The 17,719-nt window shown below is 46.3% G+C and overlaps 1 protein-coding gene across 2 annotated transcripts in view; it reads left to right on the top strand.

The window, feature by feature from the left end:
* Positions 1–15,383: 15,383 nt before the first annotated feature.
* The window catches only part of NCK2 (NCK adaptor protein 2), a 137,380-nt gene continuing 135,044 nt past the window's right edge, over positions 15,384–17,719 (top strand). Inside the window, exons 1-3 of one of the 2 annotated variants that reach the window (XM_090281863.1) lie at positions 15,384–15,596; positions 16,274–16,345; positions 16,602–16,765. The gene's annotated coding sequence lies outside the window, so the exon portion shown is untranslated. The remainder of the gene's footprint in view (positions 15,597–16,273; positions 16,346–16,601; positions 16,766–17,719) is intronic. The other variant, XM_090281862.1, reaches the window with a different exon arrangement.

Genomic DNA, 17,719 nt, shown 5'->3' with positions numbered 1-17,719 from the left:
AGATTTTACCTGACTTGTGAGCTAAAACGTTAGCTTGCCATAGTTTCATGAATTCTGGCAGAAGACATGAGATTCCTGGGCCAGAGACAAAAGGCTTTGCCACTCCCAGATAGCATGAGCCTCATTCTCTTTTGGTTCCCTTGCCTTCCAAGTCTCACAGGGTGTAACACAGAGTGGCTCAGTAGATGCTGTACACACACTGGGTTTGCATCAGTGCTGAGAAACCCAAAGCTCTGAAACCTGAGTTTCTTATAATGGGCTACAGCAAAACAAATGTGCTCAACCATTGCACATTATCTTTATTTTACTGGACAGTAAACAAACCTGCCACAGGCCTGCTGGAAGACATAGCCATTATTTTCCAAGGCTCTTTGCTATACAGCATCTTTGAAAAGACAGTCTGGAATAAAGACTGTCAGTGTCTCTGTTTGCAAGATGAGCTGAAACATTAGAGACCCACAGAGAATTATCTCCTAATACCCAATAGTGTATTTTTCCCCTTCACCTGCAATTTTGTAATTTAATTTGAATAATTCTATGAATACCATTTCCTTTTCGAATTTTACTTTTGTCTGGAGAATCTTTAAAGTACTTCAGAGGAGTCCCACACTTTGCAAATCACTGCTCCAGTCCAAATGTGTATTCTACAATAAGGAAACTGAGGCAAAAAGAGGTTATGTGGATTGTCCAGGTCATGGCTATTTAAGTGTCAACTCCGGGTAATGAAATTACAAATCAAAGCAATGCTAGATGACAGCCAATATATCCTTTTCTTTAGTCTAGAAATAGGTTGTTTAAAATGTATAAGGACAAAGACCTTGCCAGGGCATCTTAATTTGAGTTTCCCCATAAACAATCTGTGAGACGAGGACTGGAGTACAAGAAGCTAATTTGGGAAGGATCCCAGGAAACATCATTAGGGGAGCAGGAAGACAATATAAGATTTGTTATGAAGCAAGTTATTACTATGGACACCTGAAGCTTAATCGCACCAGCAAATTCTGGAAGGCAGTGCAGAATACACACCTGTTATCCCACCAGAGCGGCGAGGGAGCTGGGGTATTTGCCAACCAAGCCCCATGAGTCCTGGGTTGGGGGGACTCTGGGAGGTGTTTACATCCTAGCACCTTTGCCCTGTCCGGCACTTGGTAGAACTGGCACTACTGCCCAGAGAGAACCCAAAGGCAAAGTGTTCCAGGTGATGGCAGTTGGAAATTAGGTATGTGGGCAGGGAAATGGTGCATTCCAAAGGGATATAGCTGAGTACAAGCTGTGGCTGCTACACTGGGTGTAGCTGACCTTTATGAATTAATATATATTTGAGTGACTCTCCTCTAGTCTAATTCTCCATCTCTGTAATTGAGTAAAGGCCTTCAAACTTAATAGGGAGACTTATGGATAGGGTTAAGAAGGCCTGTAATGAAATGGTGATTAAGACAAGGGATTAAAGAACACAGAAGGTACTGATCAGGTGAAGAGGGAAAGCCTACCCAAATAGAACTTAAAATATTGGCAAAAGAAGATAGCAAGACGGAGACGAGGAAGTAGAGGAAAAGGACAGCTAGAACCAAAAAAACAAACAAACAAACAAAAAAACTATGGGTATGGGCAATTCTGATTAGGGAAACTATTCAAGGGACAAAGGGGCTATGAATAGGAAGTAGATTACAGATTCTCCTCTTAAGGCCTGTCTATGGAGGGTCAGCTGAGTTAGAAACGAATCTTTGTTACAGATTATTTTGAGTAGGAGGATCTCTTTTTTTCACAAACATAATTTTCTCAAATATCTTCATATTAGTGTAGTGGTTTAAATATACTTTCATTGGAAAACCACTTGAGTAAAAGCCACAATGAACTCAGTAACATTGCAGAATAGATTTGTACTTTATTCATCATCATAGCATTTGCAATAATTTGAAAAATAGCAGTGTATGCATGTGTGATATGTGCCAGATGTGTGGTTTGCTCAGACCACAGGTTGGGGAGTGCACTGCTTCAGAGACCCACCACAGTGCCTTCGGTATAGACATCAGCCATGGTCTGAAAGGTGGTTGACCAGAGGACCCTGACAGTCTACCACAAAATTGCTTTAGATATGTGCCCAGAAAACAGATCACAAGAGGCCTCCCAAAGATGAACCCCCACCCGGGGAAGTCTGTCTCCTGAATTCCTTCCAATCAGTCAAGATTAGTTATGCCCTCAACATGGCTTTGTGCAGAACACTGGTGAAGAGCTTGGTAGAAAGGAATTGGGTGCAGAAAAAGCAAAGTCTTTTGTATCCATAGGTGCATTCTTTTAAGAACTCACTCCACGCCACCCCTCACCTATCCCACAACTTTTATTCTCAAGTTATACAATCCAAACCTGCAAGGAATTGGACCTGAGATGCTCAGTAGCATATTCTGATGTCAAAAATCCTTGCCTTGTCAAACCAGGTGTATGTGTATATTCTTTATAACAATTTTGGATTGGTACATGACTGTCTTAATTTGAGCCCATAGATAAGGATTTGAATGCAAGTGATTTACTTGGTAGCTATTATGGACCAATTTGCCCAGCCCAGTGTGACTGACTCTTTGGAGACAGGACCTTTAAAAGAGTAATTAAGATTAAATTAAGTCATAGGGTAGGGCTCTAACTCAGCATGACCGGTGTCCTTAGAAGAAGAAGAAGAAGAGAGACTGGGGATGCACACATAGAGAAAAAGTCATGAGCAGGCACAGCAGAAAGGTGTCTTTCTGCAAGCCATCCCTGTGGGCACCTTGATCTTGGACTTCCACCCTCCAAAACTGTGCGAAAATAATTTTCTGTTGTTTAGGCCCCAGTCTGTGGTGTTTTGTTATGGCAGCGCTAATAGGATAAGGCAGTGGGTGTTTCCAAGAAGCACCAGGAAAGAATAGGGATGTGAAGTGGAAAGGGAAGAAGAGTAGCCAGTGGGCCATTGCAGAGAGAAACTGAGGCTCAAGCTTGCTGTGCAGAGCCACCTCAGACTTGTCCCAACCAGAGTTGAAGAATCTGGGGGATTTATCTACAGATGCACCTCCCTGTTGGTTGGGTTGTTGTGGGGGCATCAGTACCCTACATTCTGACCTGCCCCCCACATGAGGGCCAGGCCCACTCCCACAGCCTGAGAGGAAGAAGGGGACCTGTTCGACAAAGCTGCAGGTGGCCCTTCTGGAGGACGTGGCGTGGGGCAGTGACAGCAGCTGCTACAGTAATTCGAATTAAACAGTATTACTTTTAGGTTACTTTGGTGTTTACTAAATTAGTAGAGGGTTTAAAGTAATTTCTTTAATAGCATCAAAGAGTCACATTTTTCCCCTCTACTTATGCTAATTGTCTAGAAGGGTGGTTTACTGGAAAGCAACCTGCTGGCTTCCGGTCTACCTTGGCAAGGAACTTACAGATAACATGGGGATTTAGAGGTTGAAAGGTGTAAGGTCAGTCACACTGGGAATATATGTGTATTGGTAACATCAGGTTTAAATGGGCAGCTTTGGCCTTAGGTGGGGCCTCATATAAAGAGACATGGCTTTGAGGTGGGATTGAGGGCCGTGGGTGGGAGGGGTCTGGGTAGCACCCTAGGACTTCACATATTGGAGCTGCAGCTGACTCACTGTTTAGCACCAGCAGCACAAGGGCACTCAGACATGGTATCATCAATTCATGTGCACCATCTTCAAAAGACCTCCCACAAAAGTTTTAAAAAACTATGCTCTTTAACCAGCTCCATGCTCCCTCCTTCAATAAATTTGAGGAGTGATAGGTTAGCCTGCAGATTTGATAGCCAATAGGGACCATTGTTTCCTGTGGTCAGGGAAGATGTGATCCTCTTCAATTGGTGTGCAGATCGTTTCTGACCCAACTGAGAACAACTAGAAAAAATCAGGAAAAATATGACAGCTTTTGTCTGAAAGCATCGAGAGCTATGGCATCAGTGAGACATTGTGGGGCCAGTATCTGGGAGAGGATGTTCTTAAGGTTGTAGCTTTTCATCCTCCCATATTCCACTCTGTCCAAGTTCTCCACACACACACCCCCCCAAATTGGCATCATTTCCAAATAATCTACCTGCATACAAACCCTTGTCTTGGTTCTTGTCTTTTGAATTCCATGTCAAATCCCCTGAGAAAGTGACTGTGGGTCATGAGAAGGTAGAACAGGGAACCACAACCTTCATTGGGTCAAAGCAGCTCTTCTTCTGATACTTCTCCTGGGTGAATGGAACCACAGAATACGCACCCTCTCTTTAACCCCAATACAGGGCCAGTCTCTGCATCCTGTCAAGTGTCAACTCCTCTGGATAACACATCCCTCTCTTCCTGGCGGTTTCCACTATGACCATCATGGGCAGGGTTTCATCCATCACACCTACCATAACACTGTGGCCTTCATAGCAAAAATCTGTTCCCCATCCACAGACATGCCACTGCCTGACCAATCTTCCAAAAATACAGGTTTCAAAATTAATGTTTTTACTGATAAATATAACAAACACAGAAAACCACATAAAGTAAATAAATGGCACAATGCACGATTATAAAGCAAACAGAGTCCTCACTGGCACTACAAAGCCCACCACATGCCCCTCCCAAACACCATCTTCTCCACTCGAGTTCCTCTTTTCCTTCTTTTTCAGCATACAAGCATGCATCCCTAAATACTATGGATTGCCAGGTTTTTAAAAAAATGTACTTGAGTCTTTTAACTTATAGGTTGACAGTCTATCTGCCCCCTGTTTTTCTTTCTCAGCAATATAGGTGAAAGGACCCATATCTTTTGTACCTCACCCCCACTCCCAGTATGGATTTTGCTGATTGCATTCCTGACATGGTTGGACATATTCTCTGTCTCCTATGATCCCTGTAATCTAGTGGTTGGATGCAAAATATCTTTCCTTATGTCATGTCCTTGCTCAGGAAACCATTAGGTTCCCTAAACTCCTTCACCTGGCTCTTAGGTGAAGCTGTAACTAACTCCTGAATGCAGGTGGGCTTTGCCTAAGCTGGCCAAGAAAGTGTCTTCACTTCCACTAACATGTGGTACTCATTTGGTGAAAGGGACTCAGGAAACACATGCAGGAAAGTATTTTCACTTCCACGTATAGGACACGCTCATTCTCTGCATACTGTGTTCTTTCTTCCAATGGTTTCTGAGGTGAGAATACACTCCCTCCCTTCTTGTTTCAGCATGTGGCATCCTCATCCTGCCCCAAGCTCCATGCAACCCTAACAGGGCCCACTCATTTTTCTCTGAACTCCTACAAGATTTAAAGTTGGTTCCAAAATAATGTTCCAGAATAATGGCCACTCAAAGATGCCCCCACCCTGACCCCCAGACCTGGTGAATATATTACTTTACCCAACAAAGAAATGTTGTGGAGGTAAGTAAGAGTATGAACCTTGAGATGGGGTGATGATCCTGGATGCTCCAGGTGGGCCCAATTTAATCATGTGAGTCCTTAAGAAAGGATAGCCTTTCTCGCTAGAAGGAGAGAGACTCAAAAATGCAAGAGTCAGAAAGATGCATGGTTGCTGGCTTGGAAAATAGAGGAAGGGGCCATGAGCCAAGGAAAGTGGGCAGCCACTAGAAGCTGGAAAAACAAGTAGATTGTTTCCTAGAGTTTCCAGGTGGTAACACAGCCCTGCCAATGCCTTGATTTTAGTCCAGTGAGACCTGTGTTGGATTTCTGACTCACAGAACTGTACAATAATAAATCTGTATTGTTAAAGCCCCTGATTTTGTAGTTATTTGTTGTGGCAGATATAGGAAACTAATATTGCATCCAGTTTGGGTCTGAGGCCCACCACTATAACATTAATAATAATAACTTACAACATACATAGCATTTTAAAAACTATTTCTAAATAGTTGATTTTTTTTAATCCCATACTATTCCTTAAAAAAAAATTATTAATTGCCAACTTTATATGAGATACTCTGGGGAATTCAAAGAGGTCATTCTTCCTTGAAATCAGTTTGTCATCTTTAAGTATCATTTTGACATAAATTACTACAAATCAAGGCAGTTGGGGGTAAGTGCCCCTGCACAGGTGAAGAATGAGAGAACTCAAGGAAGAGACTTTACTGAACACTGAATGCAAGACACTGTTTGGAAGGGAAAGTGTCCCAGACTATGAAGTATTAAATTGCACAAGGTTATTCCTCAAACACTGCCAATTTCCAGTTTAAAAATTCCCATCAAATTCAGACTATAGAGCTGTTCTGAGCAATGCACCACAGATAGCAAAGTGAAAAAGGTATCACATCACAGCATTTCTGAAAATACTTTCTCATTAACTTATTTGTGCCTTAGTGAAGAGTGTGTTTATAAAAGAAGCATTCTACTATTTACCTCTGGTTGACAATTGATTTTAAGTAATTGGAACCCTTATTAACTGGAAACCTCCTGACTCAGTACTCTACTTTTGGCACCAAAAAAAAAAAAAAAAAAAAAGGAACAAATGCAGGAAAATACATACATTTTATTAACTTAAAAAATAACTTTACCACACAGCTCTGACATAGAACAGATTCTACCCAATCTTCTACACACTTAGCTCCCTAAAATGAAGATGTGTATTCAGAATGATGACTGAGGCATTATGGGCGCATTTTTAAAGTGAGATATCAGCTTGCAATATACATATTTTTTAATTTCAACTTGCCCTGGCTGGGTAGCTCACTTGATTAGAATGTCTTCCCGATAGGCCAAGTTTGAAGGTTTGCTCTCCAGTCAGGGCACATACAAGAATCAACCAATGAATGCATAAATGGGTGGAATAACAAATCGATATTTCTCTCTCTTCCTTACCCTCTCTCTAAAGTCAATAAATAAATATTTTTTTAAAGAACCAACCTATGAATACATAAATAAGTGAAACAATAAACTGATGTTTCTCTTTCTCTCTCTCTTCCTCCCTTCCCCTCTCTCTCTAAAGTCAATAAATAAAAGTTATAATTTCAACTTATATTCCTACTAACAGGTATTTCTGGTTAATCCATAACAAAAATGAAAATTTAATTTAGTTGAACAGCTCATTCCTAAGGTACCCTGATTAATTGGGGGTTTATTGTGATCATTTTATATTTCAGAGCATTTTTATATTTCTTCAAGTTTTAAAGTTACAGCACATGCCTAACACTACAGTAAGTGTTCCTTGGCAAAACGCATGCTAAAGATGGGAGTTTGAATATAATTAACTTTCCTCTAGTTTTCCTTTTACCTTAAATTGCACCCAACTTTATAGTGCTTGGGGGTCTGCATAAACTTTACCCTTTGTATTTGTGGTTTAAAAAAAAACAAAAACTAATCCTCTCAGCCACTGATACGTGGATTTCATGGGGTTCTAGCCTGTTTCTTTTTGAATCTCAAGAGGTAAAAAATAGGTACTTAGGTCTTTGGGTAAGAAATTATCATGCCATCTTAAGGTTCCTGTTTCTGTCCCTTATACTTATTAGGCTAATGTAGTTAAAATGAAATTCTGAAACCTTCAAGTCCATCACTATATAGTTTGAAATTCTTATAGTGAGTTCATAAAGACCTCTTTTTAGGTCTCTTCACTAATGCTTGCAGTCCTCTGTTCCCTTTGGCAACTCACAAAGGTGTGGAATTTCTGACCATCATGAAAGATTTATTAAGTTCTGTTTCCTAATGGGTATGCAAGAAAAGCAGCTGTGGCTGCAGAGAAAAATCAGACTTGGTCCGGGTCCTCAGAGGGTTTATGCCATGCTAATGTGGACTAAGGAGGAGTAAGACAAATTACCCTAATGAAATATTTAGAACACCAATAGCTACGTTTCCAGCAGAAAGTCAGCTGAGGGCAGGAACTGTGACTTGCTTGGTTCTATACCCCCCTGTAGAGCATTCTCCGTGTAGTAAGTTGGCAATGAATATTCATTAAAAGTAACTGCATGTACAAAAACAAAACCGTATCCCTCACAAACCAGTTAACCCCACTTTTCTATTTCTGATATTGGCATCATCATCTTTGCAGCTCCCTACATCCAAACCTTTAGGTTATATTTGATGCTCATGTGCCCTCTACATCCAATCAACTGTCAATTCCTTGTGAGCCTTTATCTCAATTTCTCCTACACCATTTTCTACCATAGTTTGGGGTATTACCTAAGTAATGCAAACTCCTAACTGCTCTTCCTCCTCCAGGCATTCTTTGGTAAGTGCACCCAATGAGTTCTCCTGCTGCCAGGCTCAAATGATGTCCACACATTACATATCTCCTCAGGATCCTCTCCCAGCATCCTCTGCTCCATTTAGGCAACCAGGGCATTCCCTGTTTCCATGGAGTCCTCCCACATTCTTCCTCTCTGTCCTCAGGGTTCTAAGCTCCCTCCACTGGGAATTTCCTCCCTGTCTGTCTCCACATTTCAAAATCCTGTAGTCTGTATCGTTCAGGGAATTTGGTTGCAAGAACAAGTACCTTTGGCTACCTTAAGCAGAGCAGAAATTTCCTGGAAGGATAGTGAGTAGCCTGCCACTGGGCTAGAAATGCTGGGAGAAGAGGGAAGAAATAAGCATGTTAATAACCTGTGTAGGGAAGTTCTGGGACCCCTCCAGCTAGAGCAAACTGAATCTCATCCTCCCTCCTCTGTGCTACCCTCTCCAGTTTCAAAGTCCTGAGTGGAAGGGTTTATTGGCCAGTCCCAGGCCGTTCACTCTCAAGTATCTTTTCAGAGTGGAAAGATGGAGGACCCCTCTGTCTCCTGCCAAGGTCAGGTAGGGATTTCCCTAAAACCAGAAAGGAAGCTGGATTCAGGGCAGCCAAATTATGGTAGCTTCCCACCGTGTCATCTCTCAAGGTTCATTTCTAATGTTACCCCCTAAAACCTAAAGCCACTTCTGAGTCTCAGAACATGTTTTGTTTGGTACTTTCCATATTTAGTTTTATGTTACAGTTATTTGTGTATTGGTCTAATATTTCCTCCAAGATTATAAACTCAATTTATCTTTTTTTCTCTTGAATTGATTCTTCGTCATCGTCGTCGGCAGCCGTCCGTCTCGAGAGACGATGGCGTAGCTTCCTGAGAGTCTATCTGCACCGCCGAGAATGGCTGTGCAGTCCGACTCGGGAGTGACAATCCCTGCCGCACTTGTTACAGGTGAAGGCAGATGGCCGTTGTTGCTGCTGCTGACGCTGCTTCCGCCTCGATCTTTTCTGGGCCGCCTCCTCGTTGCGCGCAGCCTCCGCGCGTGACGTACCTTGCCTGACCGCGAGCCTCCAGGCTAGGCGGTCGTCTGCTTGAACTTCCCATGTGTTGAGATTGATGGAGCATTGTGTCATGTCCTTTTTGCAGATGTCTTTGAACCGCAGTTTTGGGCGCCCTGTCATCCTCTGGCCTTCTGCTAGCTCGCCGTAGAGGAGGTCTTTGGGGATACAGCCTGCATCCATTCTTTTGACATGGCCAAGCCACCTGAGGCGTCTCTCGCTAAGAACTGCATGCAAACTGCTCATATTGGCTCGCTTTAGCACCTCGGTGTTGGGGACCTTATCCTGCCAGGCGACATGCAGGACGCGTCGCAGGCACCTCATGTGGAAGCTGTTGAGTTTCCTTTCGTGCCTTGCGTAGGTGGTCCACGTCTCGCTGCCATAGAGGAGAGTGCTGAGTACGCAGGCTTGGTAGATGCGCAGTCTGGTTTTCTCAGTGAGGCTGGAATTGTTCCACGCTCGCCGGTTCAGTCTGGCCATAACTGTGGCTGCCCTGGCGATTCTCCGGTTGACCTCCAAGTCGACTGACAGAGAGCTCGAGATGGTGGACCCGAGGTAAGTGAAGTCGTTGACAACCTCCAGGGTGTATCCGTCGATGGTGATGCATGGGGGAGTCCCCGTGCCTTGAGCCATAACATTCGTCTTCGTCAGGCTGATGGCTAGTCCGAACTCCTTGCATGCGTGGGAAAGGCAAGTGAGTAGCTGCTGGAGTCCCTCTTCGGAGTGTGATGTCAAAGGTGCGTCGTCGGCGAAGAGCATCTCACGGATGAGCACCTCTTTGACTTTGGTCTTGGCTCGTAGATGGGCCAGGTTGTAGAGCTTGCCATCGGATCTGGTGTGAATGAAGACACCCTCGCTGCAGTCCTTAAAGGCGTATTGGAGGAGCATGGAGAAGAAGATTCCGAACAGCGTAGGCGCGAGGACGCAGCCCTGCTTTACTCCGCTGCTGACTGGGAAGGCCTCAGAGGTTGCGCCGTTGTAGGACACCGTGCTGTGCATGTTGTCGTGAAAGGACATGACCACAGCAAGCAGATGTGGTGGACAGCCAATCTTCCGTAGCAAGCTGAAGAGTCCGCTTCGACTGACCAGATCAAACGCCTTCGTGAGGTCAATAAAGGCGAGGTAGAGTGGTTTATGCTGCTCGTGACACTTCTCCTGCAGCTGGCGTAGGGAGAAGATCATGTCCACTGTTGAGCGGCCAGCTCTGAAGCCACACTGGGACTCTGGGTAGACGCGGGAAGCAAGGGTCTGCAGGCGGGCAAGAGCGACCCGGGCGAATACTTTGCCGACGACGCTGAGGAGAGAGATGCCCCGGTAGTTGTTGCAGTCGCTGCGGTCTCCTTTGTTCTTGTACATGGTGATAATGTTGGCGTCTCTCATATCCTGGGGGATGTAACCCTCCTTCCAGCAGAGACAGAGTAGATGGTGGAGCGGCTGTAGCAGGACTGGTTTCCCGCTCTTTAGGATTTCTGGAGGGATTCCGTCGCTTCCTGGTGCTTTCCCGCAAGCGAGGCGGTCGATGGCTTTGCATTGATTCTTATGCCTTACAAATAGAAATATACTCAATATGCTTAATTGAATGGAGGGTTAAAATAGAAGGTCATGAAACAGCTGATGTATTTTTCATGTGCCAAACACACAGATGAGATATGTTTACATGATCTCATTTAATCCTCACATCTCTCTGTACTTCGCTGTCCAAGGCCCAGAGAGGTCAAGTGATCTGGAGCCACAGGCTTGTGGGCAGGCTGTGGGCCTCTTAAGTCTGACTGATACCGTGCCCTCAACCTCATCTTGTGCTTTCCATGAGTCCAAGGAGAGGTGTGCGTGTGTTTGGGGGCGGGGGGTGCTCAAGAGGCCTGAATAGAACTTTGAAGGAAGAGGAGGGGGACAGGAAATTCATTACTGTGTCTGTACTGTCAGAGGCGGATATTAGTGTGACTGAGGGGGTACAGTGGGGAGAGCAGAGTGACTGAAGCAAGTAGCTTATATCGGGGCAGGGTAAACAAAGAGATGGTTATGGCAGGACCAAGTTTGGAAGATAAATCTTAGGATTTAATGCAGATGTGATTTGGGGGAAAGGTTTATGCTTTTTGTACTTTCAATAAGACATTTTAATGGTAAAACAAACATGTACATGCTAATGGAATAGAATGCAGAAACATACGTTTTTAGATCAAACATCATCTTCAAAGAAATGTCTTCCTATGCTGGATCTTGTAGTGAGTTGAATGGTGGCCCCAAAATATGTGTTAACTTGGAACCTCTGAATGTGACCTTATTTGGAATAAGGGTCTTTGTAGAAGTTACAAGGCAAGGATCTGTATATGAGATCATCGTGTATTTTGGCGGACCCTAAATGCAATAAGTGTCCTTATAAGAAGAAAGGGAGAGAACACACGGGGGCCGAGCCACGTGAAGACAGGCAGAGACTGGAGTGATGCTTACACAAGCCAAGGAACATCTGGAGCCACCAGAAGCTGAAAGAGGCAAGGAAGGATTGTCCCTTAGAGACTTGAGAGAGAGAATGGTCCTGCCGGCACACTGATTTCAGACATTTCAGACACTGGGCTCTGGAACTCAGAGGGAATAAATTTCTCTGTTTTAAGCCACCCAGTTGGAGGTAATCTGTTAAGATGGCTCTAGGACTTAGTGAATATAGGTCTTCTAGAGCTCAATTCCTCAGCCTTCCTAGAAGTGTGAGAAACGCTCACAATAAAAACTGGGACACAGGACTTGAGCAGTAAAGCCAGGCCTTTATTCACAAGTCTGCAGAGCCGGGCGCACCCTCACAGCCAGGAGAATGTGCGCGCAGAGTAGACAAAGATGGCTGATTTTATAGTCTTAGCTTCCCCACCCTGAAATTGCCACCCTAAAGTGAAATTGATTAGCTTCCCCGCCCTAACGCAATTAGTTCCCCCTCCCCTCTCCTCCTTCCCCGTTTCTCCATTACTGGTTACTCTGGAGTTACAATCTAACTCGTTCATCTAAATGCCCCTATTGTAATTTGTAAATATGCTAATGCTGTCAACTCCCTTCTCAGAGATTCTCTAATTACATTTGCCCTTAAGACCCTTTAATTACATTTGCCCTTTACTTCTAATGACTTTCTACTGGTTTGGGAGTCACTATGTCCTTGTTTCTTACAGAAGTGCACACTCAAGCCTCCTGCTGTCAGAAAACTTTTGAGGAACTATATCAGCAATGAGGAAACTTTGGAAGGTCTTGAACAGAGGAAGCGCAAGATAGAAGCAATTTTTATGAAGGCCAGGCTGCTGCTGATATCCAGTATAAATTTGGGGGATGGAGGTGTGAGAAATGCTCACAATAAAAACCGGGACACAGGACTTGAGCAGCAAGGCGAGGCGTTTATTCACGAGTCTGCAGAGTCGGGCTCACCCTCAGCCAGGAGAATGTGCGCGCCAAGTAGACAAAGAAAACTGGTTTTACAGTAATGCGTTTAGCTCCCCCTCCCTAACATGATTAGTTCCCCCACCCCTCTTCTTCTCCCCCATTTCTCCATTACTGGTTACTCCGGAGTTACAATCTAACCTGATTATCTAAATGCCCCTATTGTGATTTGTAAATATGCTAATGCTGTCAACTCCCTTCTCAGAGATCCTCTAATTACATTTGCCCTTGAGCCCCTCTAATTACATTTGCCCTTGAGACCCTCTAATTATATTTGCCCTTAAGACCCTTTAACTACGTTTGTCCTTTGTTACTAATGATTTTCTACTGGTTTGGGAGTCACTATTTCCTTTTTTTCCTACAGAGGAAAGTGAGCAAACAGGAGACCAGGTGGAAGGCAGTGGGTACCATAGTTTTGAAGTCAAGTATATGCAGTTCTGATTCCAGCCCCATTCACTTAACTGTTTGTTTGTTTTTTATGTGTAAAATAAGGATAATACCATCATGCATGAGTTATAACTGATATATGTAAAGAATTCAAAGGAGGAACATTATAAATATTGTTAGTAATCATGTAAAAATTAGGATGTGGCACTGGAGATGGAAAGGAAGTTGCAAAGAGATGTTTAAAAATCACCAGGACTCAGAATCATAAAGATTTAGATTGAGAGGGATCCCAAGGTCATCTGGGGTCCTCTCCTCACTGTCCCTGGGGAGAGCTTGGAGAATGAGAAGGAAGAAGTAAATTAGAATGAGATTTCTTCCAGGAGCTAAGGTGCCTGGTGGTCTCTTGTTCAAGTCTGAGGCTCTGGGGGGTGGGGGGGAGCTAGTTTGGGAAGGAGATTAACTTTCATTCTGAATGTGGTGAGTTTTGAAGAGTTGATGAGAGCCAGACAGAGGATGGCAGATATGCTGGGGAGCTCTCTAAGACCTACATATCAGAATAAAAACAAAGGGCCAAAGTCTACGTTGGGATATTATTGTTAGAAGTTAGGAGGACATCATGTCCTACAAAAGACAGAGATGGGTAGGTCAGAAAGGTAGATAAATGAAAAGATGACCAAGTTTTAGGAAATAGCAGAAATGCCATGTGCTTCAGAAAACTTTGTAGGACAAAGACTGAGAATGAGACATTGGGTTTTAGATAGAGAAGGTCTTTGGTGACTTTACAAAGAATCAGAGAAGGAAGATGAGTTCAAGAACCATGATTCCATGAAAGTTTACAAAGCAGGCATGTTTAAAACTGGTTCAATGTTGTTACACCTATTTTGAGTAAACTAATTTAAAATTGGGCCAGACCATTGACTATACTTCTGCTTTCCTTATCAGTAAGAAAGGTTTTCACAAAAGGATGGACAGAGATAGCTTCTTTCCCAAGTTCAAGACAGAGAAGGAGGCTGTCCCAATTCCTGGGTCTTGGACCCTACCCTGCTTGGGACAATGCATCTCCTTCAAGTTAGTGACTGTTGAGTGCTCCCTACTGCCAGAGTGTGCCAGCGACTTACATAGGAGCTAGTCAATAATATCTGCCCATTCGAAATATTTTAGATAGGTAACACTCAACTGTGACTTCAAAGTTATACTGGCTCTAGTTACCCTCCTCTGGTACTTCCTTTTGGGAACAAGGTAGTGGATAACTGATACCATGATACTGCCATGTCACCTGGGTTAATTATTATTGCCTTAATAATAATGAGAAGTCAGGAGCCTAAGAAAGAATCTCATTAACATGGATCCGGGCTATTCCACCAGGAAATCAGAGCCATTTGAATAGCAGGATTTCCTTGGGGGAAGCCATGTGGGAAAGAGATTGGAAAACAGTCATCTGGACGCATATGCCTGTGAAAGGGAAACTTGTTTCTTTCCCCTTCTTCTTGGGGTTAATATTTCAAGTTCGTTTACAGGTAAGCAACTACGTGTGGTCAGGTGACCGATTCAGCCCCACTACTGGTGACAATACTAGTGACAACTCCTTCCAGGCACACATTCCTGCAGCTCCTCACAGGATTCTGACCCGTGGTTGTGCTTCTCTGCTGGTCCCCACCCATGGGAGGCAGCAGAGGTTGGGTTTCCTTTCCTCCTCTTCAGAAGTGCTTCCGACGAGAAAGATGGAGTAAAAGCGTCTGGTTGGGAAAGTAAATAGATAGAAGGCAAATAAATAAAAATGCCCTCAAGCAATTACAGAGAGGAAGTGACATTTTTATGGAAGTCACTTTTCTGATGGACAACAGGCCTGCTTTGCTGAGAGCGCTTTGGGAATACTTCCGGGAGGGGGGCGGTCGCCAAACAACTAGAGCATGGTGATAAGAAAATCAAACAGACGGGGATGGGAAGACCCCACCGGTCTACCCGAGGCTGGAAGTTGTAACCTTTTATTTCGTCTCTTGCCCCTTAACACCACCCCTGCTCCCACTCCCGGTGCAAGTCGTTTTAGGAATGGGGACCCTTTCCTTCCCTCGGCCCCGGCCCCACGCTGCGCTCCTGGCGGCCGGGGCGCCGCGCGCCCCGCGAGCTGAGCGTCCCCGAGCGCGGTCCTGCCTTCGCGTGGTTCCCAGCCCAGCCGCGTGCGGGCCTGGAGCGGCCTGCGCACCCCAGGTGGGTCTCTGACCCACCGCGCTAGCGGGCCGGACCGCCCCTGGGCGGTGTCACCGCGCAGCTAGGAGGAGCGGCGGGAGGAGGGGGAGGAGCAAGAAGGGGCGGGCGCCGGGCGCCCGGGGAGGGGTTGCTGCCGCCGCGGGGATCCTGAGGCCGGAGCCGCGCGGCCGAGCGGGCTGCTGGAGGCTCGGCGGCGGGAGGCTCGCGGCGCCCGGGCCGGCTGGGTCCGGCCGGGCCGGCAGCGTCCGCCGAAGGGCGGGAAGAGGTAGCGAAGCAGACAAAGAGCAGCGCCTGGGAGGGCGCGGTCGCCGCCCCGGGACCCGCGCCGCTGCCCTCCGGCCTCGGCGAGCGGCAGGCGGCGAGGTAAGCACGGCCGGCGGGCTCCGGTCGGGGGCCGCAAACTTGGGCCGTTCGGCGGAGTTGGAGCGCGGCGGGCTCGCGGGACGTGGCGCACCCGGGAAGGGGCAAGGGGGCCGGTCTCTCCCGCGCCGCACCGGTGCCCTGGGCCCCGCCGCGGCCTGGCCCCATGGCCGCGGGTTGCCGGCACCTCCCCACTCCGCACCTTCCCCCCGCCAGCCTACCCGACGCCCACCCTCCGGGGGCGTGTGCTGAGGCGAGGGGCGTCGCCTAGGGCACGGGCGGGGGCAGGGGCCTGGGTGGCGAGTTCCCGGGACCGGAGACCCCCGCGCGTTGGGGGAGCACCCGGCCTGCGGGCTGGCGGCGGGCCCGGAGCTCTGCATGGGACCGTGCAGTGACAGGGTCTCCGGGGCTCGAGCCCCTGGGAAGAATAACCGCGAATCGCTCGGTCCCAGCGCGGGGAAGCCCGAGGCGGAGCGCGGCCCGCAGAACTTACTGTATTTATTGGAACTCTTTATGATCCCTCACAAAGCTGCTGTCACATCGCATAAAGGAGGTCCTCGCCTGGTCGAGGGAGCTTTGTGCTGGGTCTCAGGCTCTGCGCCCGGTCCCAGATTTACAAGACTCGTACAGCCACCTAAAACAAAGTTTCTCATTACGCTCTGCCCTCTCGGTTTATTCAGGACGATTCAACCACCAAGCGGTTCTGGGAGAGATTGGTGTGTGACTTTCAAGACATCGGCTGGAACTCTCATGTGAGTGCAGTTAGCGCGTCATTCTGTGGAGGGGTTTAATTTGTAAAACGCTTTAACTTGTAGGCAATAACGATCGTATTGGAAGGTCTGCGAGGGATGCTGGGGGTCACTGGCTGTTGAACATCAAGCTCCTGACTTTAGCATTGTAACAGCTTCAGGGACAAAGCGGGAACGTGCGTGGAGTCGGTGCCTGTCTCTTCAAGACAGATCAGTTGGCAGTTTCCCCCTTATTTGGCTTTGTTTGTTTTGCTAACAGGTTTAAGGCCGAATCTGCCAAGTTTGCCTCTGCATGATGGGGTCAGCCGGCCTCAGTGCTAGGGCTGAGGAGCCTGAACCCTCGCCCAGGCCCATACTTTCTGTGACCGGAAAAGAAACTGAACCCCCGGAGGCCCATGGGCGTGGCTTGTCCGGGTCGCACAGGTAGGGGAGGCCCTTCCTGTTCCAGGCCCAGCTCTGGCTTCTCTCCTGCTTCTCCGAAGGGATTTTGTTAGGAATGAGCGTAATTTGGGGTGTCTTTCGTAGCATGGCATTTGATGTTGTTAGCAACAGAGCTAACAAGCCTTAAAAATGACTAAAAATGAAATTAACCTGGACTGCTTAAACTTATCATAGCAGATCTAAACTTTGCTCCTTAACACTCCTTTAATTCCCTTACCCCGGGTTGCTAGATAAACTGGTAAATTAGTAACAGGATTCAAGCACCTGCGGCGTTTATATGAAGAGAATGGTAGTCAGTGGACACGTGGAGTAGAAATGGACTTCCTGCCGACATTGCGCTGGAGATGCAGTTGTTAGGTTTTTGAAACGGGTTTCCCAGGAATGGATGCTAACCATGCTTGTGAAGCAGTGACAACGAAGGAAAATCCTACCTTAATATTTCTGTCCTTGAGGTTGGTTAGATGTAGTTTTGATGGAAGCAAGTGGCAGGATCTTAGTGGTCTTCCATTGCAGCCCCTTGAGGCTGAAATCGGGAACTTGAGGCAGGGTAAGCTTCTGGAGGACCTTGGCTCGGTTTGCTCTCCTGGAGGCCCCACCAGGGCTCTGAGCTTCTCAATTGCCACATTAACACTCACCAGGATGGATCATGGAACAAAGGATGAAATTGGGTGGCAAATAGCCCTCCAGAGAATTGACTTGCTGCACCACTCCCTCTGCCCACTTGTGAAGAAACTGGCACTTTTTAAGTGGGTGGGGCTGGTTTAAGGTGCATTATAGGTAGCTGTGCTCAGTTTTCAGGCTTTGAGTTCTGCTTCATTACGTACTACATACTTAACTTCTCTTCCTGATCTCTTGGACCCTGCCACATTCCCAACTCTGACATTTGCATTGGTGAGATTATCAAGGTTTTCCAACAAACAGATATTGTGTACACAG

Source organism: Furipterus horrens, unplaced genomic scaffold, assembly GCF_987537825.1.
Source record: "Furipterus horrens unplaced genomic scaffold, mFurHor1.1.pri manual_scaffold_6, whole genome shotgun sequence".
Lineage (NCBI taxonomy): Eukaryota > Metazoa > Chordata > Mammalia > Chiroptera > Furipteridae > Furipterus > Furipterus horrens.
The sequence above is the reverse complement of the archived record's forward strand: the minus strand, read 5'-3'. Positions and strand labels throughout refer to the sequence as shown.